Here is a 13,440-nt window from a genome sequence, read left to right as displayed (position 1 = left end):
GCTTTCAAGACTCAATTGTGCGGATCAATATCGCTAACACACAAAATCTAATGTTGTTTGGTGCATAAGTACCATCCACAACTTATTTGTTTGAATAAGCGTTTGTTTATGTATTATCTGCAAATGTACAACACATCAAATTGTAACCGCTAGTTTATTTTTGTGTGATAATTTTTAAATTTTTATAGTATAAATAAATCAAAAATCTATCAAAATTGAAATAATTTGACGATTCATTTTTGAATTATATGACGCCAGTTTGTAGTATATATATATATATATATATATATATTGTGAATATACTGCACTATTAGAAGAGAAAAAAAAAAACTAAAAATTTGAAAGGGAGAAGCCAACTTAAAAAAAAAGACGCGTGAGATTTTTGTGGGCTATTGGGATGTCGATTGAGATCTCTATGTCTCGAGTCTCGACTAGCAATTGCAGTTCACTATCTTTGTAGGCATACTTTGACACAACAATCCTATTAACCGAAAACAAATTCAAAATTAGCTCACTTGTCGGTTATAGTCCCAACAAGTATAAACCAAAACCGGTTTAAACTTCTTGATCAAATCTAATTCTCATCACTTATTAACGTAAGTAAGAAATATAAAAGTTTGGAGATATATCAATTTTAAAACGAGTGCTAGCTCGTGTAGTATTTTCGCATGCGTCAGAAATGGATTGCAAGTGACTAGAGAGAGTTTGGGGAATGAGATCATCCGAATCCACATCACATGGATGTGGGGACTCTACCTCCCTTTTTGCACACCAATCCCACTCTCTAGTGCCAACCAACCCAGTGACTTTCATTTTAGCCTTCTCTTCTTCTTTTTACTACCCATAAATGATAAATATCTCCCCCTAATTAATAAATGATTATAAATTATGAATAGTAGTATCAAGTAACATAAAGTGTAACCAAGCTGTAATGTCCTCACGATAATTGGGTTCATTCCTTTTCTTTTTTTAAATCATTCTGACATCAGGATTTATCATTTATGTTAAGTTAATCATAAAGTGGTCGAATTTAAAAAGAAAAATATTTGTTTTTCTGAAGGTGATGTCTCTTTCATCTAGAAACTATTTTATATGATGAAATGATTTTTTCTTTTAATGGATCGATAGCTTATGTCCCTCATATTCGTATATGTGCACTGCTTCACGTTTTATATTAATGCATGTTGATATTACAAGACTAACCAATTAAAAATGTTACATATATATACAATGGCATAATCCATTTATAATTTTCATATATAGACAGAAGACAGAACTTTAAGTGTTTTCTTAAACGTATCAATGTTTTCTATACGTCAATTACAGAAGTTTCGCATTATACTCTTGAGTTTACCAAATTCAACTGTTGCAACTTGAACTTGCAATCATATACTGATAAAAGCACGTTCTATGTATCACATTAATTTCGTCTAGACTATACTACAGTTAAAGTTCGGCTGGGTTAAAGTTTAAACTTTAAAGATACGTACTGGTGTGAAAACAAATTAACGATTATGGTTTAAATTGTTATCGTGTATGTGTAAAGTGGAGATATGGTCTCAGAGACTCAGATTTCATATATATTTAATAATATCACAGACTGCCTGATAAATTATAATGCAGATATATCCTAATCATGGACATATTCTTTAATACATAATATATGCATACATTAAACTACTATAAATATAGAACAATCCATATGTATCTTGTGGGTTTCATCTTTTTCCCATGATTGGTCGGTACTCGGTACTCTTTAAAAGTTTATTTCTATGTTTTATCATTATTTACATGCTTGTTTTCATAATCATACTGTTTCATATATAAAAGCTATCAAGCGTGAATTTTTCTTTATTGAACTTTTATGAAATATACATTCAAAAACTATGTTTTCTGATAATGCTTTAACATCTCTGATCTGTCAATCTATAAATCTCATGTTGTCGTCAACCATGTTATATATATATACTCCTTAATTTGTAGGGGTTTTCCATGTTATATACGATCAACCAAAAACAAAAAATTGAAAGAAGAGAAGAAGAAAAATAAGAATTGGCAAGGATCACATGAGATTGGCTCTTTATAAATCTGATCGACATATAATATAGCTGTCTCACTTCGCCTCCACACACGTATGATCAGCTTTTGTTCCCATCTCAAATATCTTTCTCCCATTCTTTGTTTGTTTGTTTTTGTTTTTTCTTCTTCTCAAACTGAAACGAATTTGAGTTTCATTTGAGGATTTCATCAATAGAGACGAACCTCTTACTCTATGCTTACTAGTTCTCTCTCTAGCAAACGAGATTCTTCACCGGAGATCAAAGTTTAACTATTCGAAAGACAAAAAATTCTATCTGAATATCAATGTAGTTTAATATTGTTGAAACCTAATCTATATTTGATCCGATTAGAAGTCGTCGATCGATTCCTTGAAAGAACTAATAGTAGAATGTGAAAGCAAGAACGGAACACAAGAACACCGAGATTTTACGAGTTCAGGTTCCGATGTGGAACCCTACGTCTCGTCGGCAACGGTACACCGGAATCCATTATATCTTAGCTCAAACTTGAGCTCATATAAGGGACAGATACAATTTCTCACAAGATTACAATCACTCTCAAGCTTTCTCACTAATTAACCCAAATCAATCTCTCTCTCTCTCTCTCTCTCTCTCTCTAACTCTCTCGCGTCATCACTGTGACGCTTCTCATCTCCGTTCTAACTAACTCGTAACAAGAGATTAAAAAGAAGAAAATGACACAGAGCCTTATATCAAAGACCCTTTTAACCTTCTCATTTGGGACTATTTACTAACACTTGCACATGCTCCTCACGTGCCAATGGAAAGATAGCTTGTCTTGAAACCTCTAATTGCATCAGAGTCTCTTCCATACTTTGAGAGTATTCTGCATTTGGGTCACTTATTCACAATTCTCCATCTTGACCCTAATGTTGTAACCTAGCTTGTACTTGGACTCCACCTCCGGACCTGATCAAACTCGATCAGCTTCTTATCTTTTGAGTAAACTCACCCAGCTTGAACTTCACCGCTCAACTTCAATGCTTCCTTAAAAAACTTGTTTCCTCAAAGCATCCTGATCAACACCTCTTGATTCTACTTGAAGACTTCCTTGCAGCTGTCCCTTTTAGAACCTCTAAACTCAGCTCAAAACTTGACAACTCCAATCTTCACTCTTAAACCAACTGTTAGTGAACCAAAAAATGGTCGATAATCACTAGCTGTGATGTTAATCACACTGCAATTCCCGAACCACCAAACACTCCAGTATCACCACATGAATTGTCAAAACATCTTCAACACAGACTTGTGTTAACAAACAATTCAGCTTTGATTATCTTGTTTCCTTCACACCCTTGAATACTCTTAATCTCTGCAAACTAATTCCCTTGCTTTAGCCTTTTGATTCACTTCATGTGCACTGAACTTTGAATCAAACTCTTCCTTTAATCATATGCAAAAAAACTGTATCACTTGTGCTTTATTTCCTGAAACAGTCTCTGACTCATCCTGCAAAACACTCTAAACCAAAAAACCACATTAGTAATAAAAGTTATTTGACAAAGAATGTACTTACAGTGAATTGTTTGATCTTTGAGCATCACTTTGCACCGCCATTGTTACCAATGGAACAAGCCGCTTAACTTCACTGAGTTGAGAAGACTTTCGACGCAACTATTTTTGCTCAATCTTGATCAAACCCTTCTGAATCTGCAGAACCTTTCAACCAACATATATAAACCTTTGTCAACTCTTTTAAACCTGTCTCACATCCACAACCTTGTAGCATGTCCGAGACTTCTCTTTACAGCCTTTAACACTTCACTCTAGAACTCTCGAAGTCATTCCTTCGCTGCAAAACAACTCCACAAAACATCTCCATGTTTGCTGTCTTCACCTAACTTGACACTTGCACTTTAAACACCAACAATTCAATCTGAATCTGTTCTTCATCTTTATCCTCATGAGCTTCTTATCCTTGTGCCTTCTTGTTACTTCTTATGAAGCAAATAGGTGACCAAAACTTTAATAGTTCCCCTTTCTCAATGCAGTTTGAACACTCTGCATTTTCATCCTTTCTAGGATTTTTACTCAATTGCTATTACCAGCTCTTATGAAAAAGCTTGTTACTTGAACTGAATGAACCAGAGATAAATCCTTTGCAAAACTTTGCACTTATCTCTTACCATCTTCGAAGAGAGTCACATCAGTAATCTCTTATCTTTAGATTGTCTCTTCAATCTTGCTGAACTTCTAAATTCTGCAACTAATATCCAGATGTCTTCACCACTATCAAGCATCCTTTAAACCTGAAATTTTTTTCCCTTTTTACTCATGTTGCAACCTTAATATGCTTGAACATCTTAAATCTGTTCTTGAGCCTCTGTCTTCACCACACACTTGACCAACCTGAATCATACCCAAGAAGCAACTGATTTCTTCTCATAACTCACTCTTGATGAGCTTCTGAACCTGTTCACTCAGACCATCTCTTTATGCTTATGCTGACCAAGATACTCTTTAACTGTACAGCTCCACCTGAAATCACAAACCATCTTGATAAACTTGTAACACGTCCATGTATTACTCATGACTCCACCTGAAATTGAGATCCTTGTATCTCTCAACATTCTCCATAACTTGTTGAGCTAACACATTCTTCGTCACTGTCTCCTATGATTCTCAATCACAAAACTCTGTGTGTTTGACTGTATATCTTGGACACATGTTACTGCCCAATATGTAGCTACCTCCAACAGTCTCTTTTAATCTTTTGAAGACTCTCTCCAAGAACCTGCTTCTAATGAAGCTCCCATTCTGTTTTGTAAAAACAGATTGTGTACCCTGGTCTAATAGACCAACTAACCAGCTTTTAAGCTGATATAACCTTAGACTGGTTGACTCTTCACTCTACCATTCTGTTTTATCCAACCAGAACAAGCGTCTCCTGCATCCAACTCAATCTCTTAATCCTATGTTAACCGTAGAAAACCAGAAACTGTTCTGCATGTAACATTTCTGAAAACTGAAAAAATCTCTGAGCAGTGCCTTCTTTATCATTGGTTTCATCCTTACTGATTTACGCCAATCACACCTTGGTTTACTTACAAGATGTTTCTCCATCCTTTGTTGAGAATCTGTTTGTTACTTCTTGTGTCCTTGTATTTCTCCGTTTGTTTAAACAGAACCCAACAACACAATAAACCTTGCAACCTTGTTTCATTCACTTAGAACACTTCTGCCACAAAACAAAACTCTGCAGCGTTAATCCATTTCCCTTGGATTTTCCCAGCTGCCACTGACTCACTGATGATCTATTTTCAAACCTTGATCACCAAATACTTTGAGTCCTTTTGATCTCTTAAGAAACTGATAACTACCTCTGAGACTGAACCTTAGAAGAACCCTTCCTCAAAACTCTTGCAAATACCCTGAAATCCTCTGAATCATCATCTTACTTTGCTAAGCAAACTTTCTGATCACTCTTGACCAAACCTGCAATTTTTTCCTTTAAATGTTGAGCCTTAACTGATACCTATGCAACCTGAAAACCCATATACCAATCAAACAACCAAGGCGTTCCCTAGTTCCTAGATCCTTATGAGCTTCCTTTAACTGTTCTTTACTTATCTTGAACACAAGTTTGCATCAAAAAAACTTCCACATTGCCTTAACCAGGAACTGCACTAACTCCTAGTATCAAATCTAAGCTAAAACCATGTGCAGTGAACATACAAACTTGTGCTTTAACAAACCTTGACTCATTTCTCTTGCAGACCTGAAGATTTCATAACCTCACAATTATTCATGTGACTTGCAACGGATGCAAACTTTACCAAGTTTTGAGTCTTCATGATGGTGCTTTGATTCTGATCACATATCTTGAGAATACATCACATGAACTCACACACTTCTTGAACCAGAAAGCAAAACTTCTTACTGGTGAATACTCCTCCACCTAAACCGTCACAAAACAGTCTTCTTCTTGTGTCTCAAAAACAATTTACCGTTTGTAGTATCCTCCTTCTTATGATTGATGCTTCTTTCTTCAATCTGGACCAATTCTTCTTTGTACTTGCAATAACCTTAACCAGCGAGTCTTTCTTGATCTTCTCGCAACAACGCTTATACAAAACCATTGGAGGATATAACTTACAACCTCACAATCTCAGAAACTTGAAGTTGTCTTCAATCGATGAAACGTATCAACGTGAAACCTTCTTCCTCCAATTCCAAACTACTTTGATCCAGAACACAACGAACTTAAACTTCTTGTGACTTCAACAACATTCCTTGTGAGTTTCTTAGACTAAAAATCACATTGATGCTAATCTTTCACGCCGTAGAGAGAGAGTGACTCACCAAATCAACTGATTTCATAAACCAGAAACCATTCGATGCAATTGGATCTTATTCTTTGGATCTTCTTTCTCCAACTAAAACGTCTTGTTCCAAGAACAACTGCAATTGACTTCTTCCTTCGCCCTTGACATTGCAACGTCTTCTGATTTCTTCTCTTCAAGTTGCGATGTTAACGAAACTCCATATGCATCGTTCCGTTCAAAACGCGATGCCTCCGTCTTCCATGGAATCAACGAACCTTGCTCTGATACCATTTGTTGAAACCTAATCTATATTTGATCTGATTAGAAGTCGTCGATCGATTCTTTGAAAGAACTAATAACAGAATGTGAAAGCAAGAAAGAAACAACAAGAACACCGAGATTTTACGAGTTCAGGTTCCGATGTGGAACCCTACGTCTCGTCGGCAACGGTACACCGGAATCCATTATATCTTAGCTCAAACTTGAGCTCATACAAGTGATTGATACAATCTCTCACAAGATTACAATCACTCTCAAGCTTTCTCACTAATCAACCCAAATCAACCTCTCTCTCTCTCTCTCTCTAACTCTCTCACGTCATCACTGTGACGCTTCTCATCTCCGTTCTAACTAACTCGTAACAAGAGAGATTAAGAAAAAGAAGATGATACAAAGCCTTATATCAAATATTCTTTGAACCTTCTCATTTGGAACTATCTACTAACACTTGCACATGCTCCTCACGTGCCAATGAAAAGAGAGCTTGTCTTGAAACCTCTGATTGCATCAAAGTCTCTTCCATACTTTGAAAGTATTCTGCATTGGGGTCACTTATTCACAAATATATTTTTAATTAAGAAACCAAAAACATAACATATATATCAGGAAAAGACAAGTATGCAACTATTCAGGTGAACTTCACGCAATTTGATATATACACTATCCATTTTAATATTCATATCTCCACTAACTTAAGATAATATCCATGGATTTCACCAATTCATGAAAATGACATTTGAACACAAATAATATATCTTGCGATCTGATGAATGATTTGATGCTTTTTGCAAACCAGTAATTTATTTTCTTCCGACATTTACACCAAAGCGACCAATTCTTTGTTGAAATAATCACACAAAAGTAATTAAAGATAGTTTCATGTTGACTGTATAACTTTTGATTATTCAAGGATACAATCATTTTAGTTTCGAGTGATCGATGCTATTGCTTATTATAGCATTATCCCATGTTGGCATGTTGTGTAGGAGGAAAAAAAAATATAATATTGGTAATTTGCAAAATGATTAAATTTCGGACATATAAACTGTTTTTACATAATACTCCCAACATTTATAAATAACGTAATAACTTACGACGTAACGTGAAATTTTATGAAACTTTTACTATACATAGTTTAGTATTTTTAAAAAAAATCAATTCGAAGCTGACACATAATGAGACAATGACACAAGAACATACTGTAAATACTTTTATGTGTCTTCAATGCCAAAAATCAAACAGAACTGAAAACGGTGTATCAAACAAATTAGCTTTCTCGTTATGCTGTATGAAATCTTACCTACAAGAATTGTTTCGACCATAATTGCAACTCAAACGGGAAATTCGATAAAGATTGGTTATCGTGGACTGGTAACTGATATGAATTGATACCTAAATGATTTGGAAGTAGAAAAAAAAAATTAAAGAGGAACAGAAAAAAGTGGAGAAAGTGCGATACCAAAACACAACGTGTCCCATCATTATGATTATTGCGATTTTTTGGGTTTGAAGATTGGTTAATGTCATTATTCTAAAGATTGGTCCATGCCACTCTCAAAGTTGAAGTCTCTAAAGAGAATTTGTATTTCTTCTTGGACGGTCCATTTCAAAATCGACAGAGCTATATATATATATAGTGCACGCCTAAAAACAACGACACTTCCGTTGTTGTGTACATATTAAAGTGTTTCGTCGTATTGGAGAGTAAACGAATCTTATTGTTTACCATTTTCTTCTGTACATGATATGATATGAAGATGATGTGATGTGTCTACTTCCACCCCCATGATATCCTAAAAGATGTGAGACCTTTCTAAGCCTCATAAAACTATAGGATAAAATCGCACCACATACAAATTTTTTATGCCACGTTACAATTTTGATAGCAAATCCAAGCTATGAAAGAGGTTATATAATCTGGATTATACATCTTGTACAAGACTGAATAATAAAGGTCTAAGCTTCCAGTTTTTGTTTGCACAACGTAATTATCGTAGTATGTAATTAACAAGGCCACATGCATATTGTTTAAATGTTGAAGTATTCACTTACGGTCGTCTATACTTACGAGAAAAAATAGTATGGATCCATTTGTCTTTACAAACTCAAAAACTCTCTCTCTATAAAACGTAAACATTTTTGAAAATGTGTAATCTTGGTTCTTGGAAGTTGGAAGTCATGGAATAGTAGTTTTCTTCTTGAGCAAAGTCATGGAATAGTAGTTATATGTCGATTTCATTAGCATGCGAATAAAAGATGGATGTATGTTTAAAGGCTGATTAAAACAGCGTACGTGACCTATAAACAGCGATCGATTCACTCACACTAAGGTCATCCTCAATCTTGCAGATTACAGTCACCCGTATTGATTTAAGAATAAGAAGTAAGAACCATAAGCGGATCCACTTCTTGAATATTGGCACTACAATTCGGGCTCTCTTGATCTCCTCTTGTATCTGCTTAATGATTTGGGCCCTGTTCTTTATCTTTGCTCCAATATAAAACAACCATAATTAGACGTCTCTGTTCATAGAATTTGGGCCCTCTGTTTTTTTTGTTTTGGTCTATATATCCCAAAATCTGATTATGATTCCTACCAAAAATAAGATAATGGAAAAACTACAACAAATCCAAATACAATATTATACCCCATATATAAATAAGCTTTTCCTTTTAAGATTACCTAAATCATTGCTTTGTAGTTGTTAATTCTTGATCAACACAATAGTTACATTATCATAAATTTAAAGATTGGAATAGACCAAAAACTAAAAGAAAAACTTAATTTTTTAAAAAATTGCTAATGTTGAGACGTTAGACCAAACATACATATAGTAAAACAGCATACTGGTTGATGTTACTATTGTCATTATATCATCATCAATCCAATGGTACATGCATATAGGATAAGAAGAAAAAAAAAAACTTAAAAAGTATTCTTCACGAAAATAACGGCACAAACATGAAGAACGTTAGGGATATTCAGAAAAAACACAGAAAAACATCGAAGCGGCAGAGGAAGTCACGAGAGTGGAGGAAGGCAATGGCAATGGCATGAAACTTACACGTGATGTGGGCCTTGACGTACCACGTGTTCAAGGCCCTGTTTCCTTCACGCCTATTGGCCCACCCTTTCTCCTCAATAGCTTCCTATTTTTCATTACAAGTCCTCTTTTTGAAAAGAAAAAAAAAAAACAAATCAATGTGTCAGGCGCACACATGAAAATATCTTCTGATTTAACGGCCGTAATCCGTAGTGTATGTATCAGAATTTAGATAGATTATTTTTCGTTGGTGTATTAGATTTGTTTAAAGAAGTTTTAAGTCTTTGAATGGAAGTTGCGTTTAGTGTAGATTTAATCCACTTTCTATTTAGAGTGGATAACAAATTGTTGCAAATATAATTTATTTAGTATAGATATATTTTGCCCGTTCGAATTGATGTAACCATTCAAACCTTAAAAGTAATTTCTAAGTGTTTGATTCTTGATTTATATATCCAATTATTGAATCTCTTTCACCAAATTTTTTAGGTAAAATATGATAGCATAAGTCATAAGATTTAAGTTATATAAAGCCATAGACTCACACTCATATACTATAAAAATGTGATTATATCCACACCAGAAAGAAAACGAAATAGTAGAGATTTGTCTTTATTTTAATGGAGAAATAGCAGAGACAGACGGGTGAGGCCGTTTGTTCTCGAGAACCACACTTATGCTTTCCCCCATAAATCCATTTCTTGTCTATTTCTCTACTTCTTTTCATTTTATTTAGGGGAAACGTCCTATTTCCCCCTCGGAACTATTATATCGTACCATATCCACTCCGATCTTTGACCTCGTTCTGTATTTCTCTCAAACTTAACTGCTTTACCTATTTTTACCCGAATCCATAATTCTATTGCTATTTCTCCATTGACTTTGGTTTAAATGGTTTTGAAATTAAATCTGATTATAAACCCACATAAAACCGGTATGAAATCAATTTATAACCCAAGTAACATATACAACCCGACCCGTCATGTTCTTCACTCGAAATCAAAAATCCCTAAATTTGTTTTGTAAAAACCCTAAACGGCTAAACCAGAAGAACAAATCATGAACAATTTTGAGGTAAAGAACATTAAATTGTTATAGAGAATGAGAAGAATAAGGATATCGAAAATCAAAACATATATTCACCAATGCTTAGGCTTAGCTGATAGCTAATCTGGAGTCTACAACGAGTCAAGCTGAAAAAAATGTACTTATTCTCCATGAAGGAGCTCTTGAATCTGCAAACACTGACACGATTCCTGGATTTTTGTTTTTTGGATCGAGTGCATATTGATCTCTCTACAAACGGATAAAAGAATATCACAATCTCTCAGCAATTTTGTTTATTTCTTTGGTAGATTTTTCAAAGTCCATCTCTCTCTCTCTCTCTTTCTCTCTTCAGCGTGACTATGTGGAATTAATTTATAATTTTTGTTATGGATTGTGTGAATTTAAAAACGATTATTGATCTCTCTCTTTCTCTATTTTTGTGTTGATACAGGGGAGACTGGAGAGTTTAGCTTAACCAACTTTGAAGATGGTCTTTTGTCATCTGCGTATATGGTTAGACTTCTTGTTGGTTCTCCAATAATCGCTGGATTGTCGAAAATATATACTTTTATAAACAGAATAATTTGTTTTTAGGTATATGTGTACTTAAAAGTCATTGTTTTGATTATCTGTCTTTTTATGATTGTTTGCAGGGTTTTGAAAAGAAGAAAACGAGAGGAAGAAGAAGACAAATCGATTTGGGAATTTTTGATTTTAGAGTTTTTTAGGTTTAGTTTTGTAATTGGGTTGAATTTTGGTTTAATCTGGTTAAATAAGTTCATTAGTTGGTTAGTCAAATAGTAAACCAACAGTAAACCGTATATTAACCAAGTTTCATGGGGTAATAGATAATATATGATATTCCGATGGGGAAATAAAAATAAAACTATGGATTCGGGTAAAAATAGGTGGAGCAGTTTAGTTTGAGGGAGATATAGAACGAGGTCAAAGATCGGAGTGTATCTAGTACGATATGATAGTTACGAGGGGGAAATAGGACGTTTTCCCTTTTATTTAATACCACACTAGTTATTACGGTTTTGCTTTGTTACTTCAATTTTCAAAAGAGTAAAAAAAACCATAGTAAATAGATTTATAATTCGGTTTCGTGGGCCGGTGGATATTTTGAACAAAGTTAACCCGACGATGCCGACACAAAGAAAGAAAAAAAGAGTTAAACCGATATTATTATGTGTTTTTCAGTCGTCGGCTACGTACGTGGTTGACCAATCTATATTATAGTGTGTTTTTCATTTAAGTTGAAAATGATATTATAGTTTGTTCGTATTATTACTAGGACTCAAACCCTCCGTGATATTACGGGGAAGTATTTTAGAAAAAGTTAATAAATTTTAAATTATACATTATGAAATTATTTGAATATAATAGAATAGTTTGAATATATAAACATTAAACAAAAACTATTACTAAAATCACAACCATCAAAATGAAAACTTATAAACAAAAAGTATTATGTATAATAGACGTAAATTTTCAAAAAACATTTTCTAAAGTATTATAAATATATAAGATATTTTATGAAGAATTATGGTAAATAGTTACAATAAAAAAAAATCATAATGACAAAGTGATCTTAACTGAGAATATTGAACTAATGGTTGTAATGAATAAATGTAATTTTTATCAAATAATTATAATTAAAAATGTATTTAATAAGAGTGAAACTATATCAAAGAAATATTGAAATTAAAATACAAAACTTTCAAAAACATGGTAAAATAATTTTTAAATATTAAAATAGTTTTTAACGATAAGTTATGATAATTAGACGAAACTGTAAATTCTATAGTAAGTTTTATTAAATTTCTATATTGCTATAATCATTTCAAAAATTTTAGTTAGATTATAGTATAACATTTAATATTATATATTAAATGTTATATTATAGAAAGTCGCAACGAACTATGATTTGTTAATTATTGATGAAGAGACAAAAATATAGAAAGTTTAAAAGACATGATTATTTAAATAGATACACCTATTAGAACGAAAAAAAAATCGTGATGATAAAATATGAATAAAATATAGTGCAAAAAGACACAACTCTACAATGAACAGATACAACTGTTTGAGTTAAAAAAAAACAAATAATTTTTTTTTCACAAAAAATACTAAAAAAAGTCGCAACTTTTGTTCTCATTTATTAAGATTGTTATTATTACTTTTAAATATTAAATATTAAAATATTATTTTAATGAAAAGTTACTATAAATAGACGCAACTATAAATTCTATAGTAAGTTGTATTAAATTTCTCTATTGCTATAATCATTATTAAAATTTTAGTTAGATTATAGAATAACACTGAATATTAGATATTAATATTCAATTATTTAAATTCAACATAAAATGAAAAATTTGTTTCAACGAACTTGTTGGTTACTGATGAAGAGACAAATATAAAGAGAGTTCAAAAGACATGACTATTTAAATAGACACACGCCAATGACGTAATACACCTATTACAATAAAAGTTGTGATGAACAAATATAAATAAAATATAGTAAAAAGATACAACTCTATAATGAACAGGTACAACTGTTTGAATTTTTTAAAAAGCATATAAAAACAAAAAATTTACGTAAAAGTACTACGAAAAATCACAACTGTCTGCACTTCATTGTACCTAATAATCCATTAAACTACTTTTAAATAGAAGACATCTTTATTACCATATTGAAAATGTCAAATTCAAAAACTCACT

This window comes from Camelina sativa, chromosome 16, assembly GCF_000633955.1.
Source record: "Camelina sativa cultivar DH55 chromosome 16, Cs, whole genome shotgun sequence".
Taxonomy (NCBI): domain Eukaryota; kingdom Viridiplantae; phylum Streptophyta; class Magnoliopsida; order Brassicales; family Brassicaceae; genus Camelina; species Camelina sativa.
The sequence above is the reverse complement of the archived record's forward strand: the minus strand, read 5'-3'. Positions refer to the sequence as shown.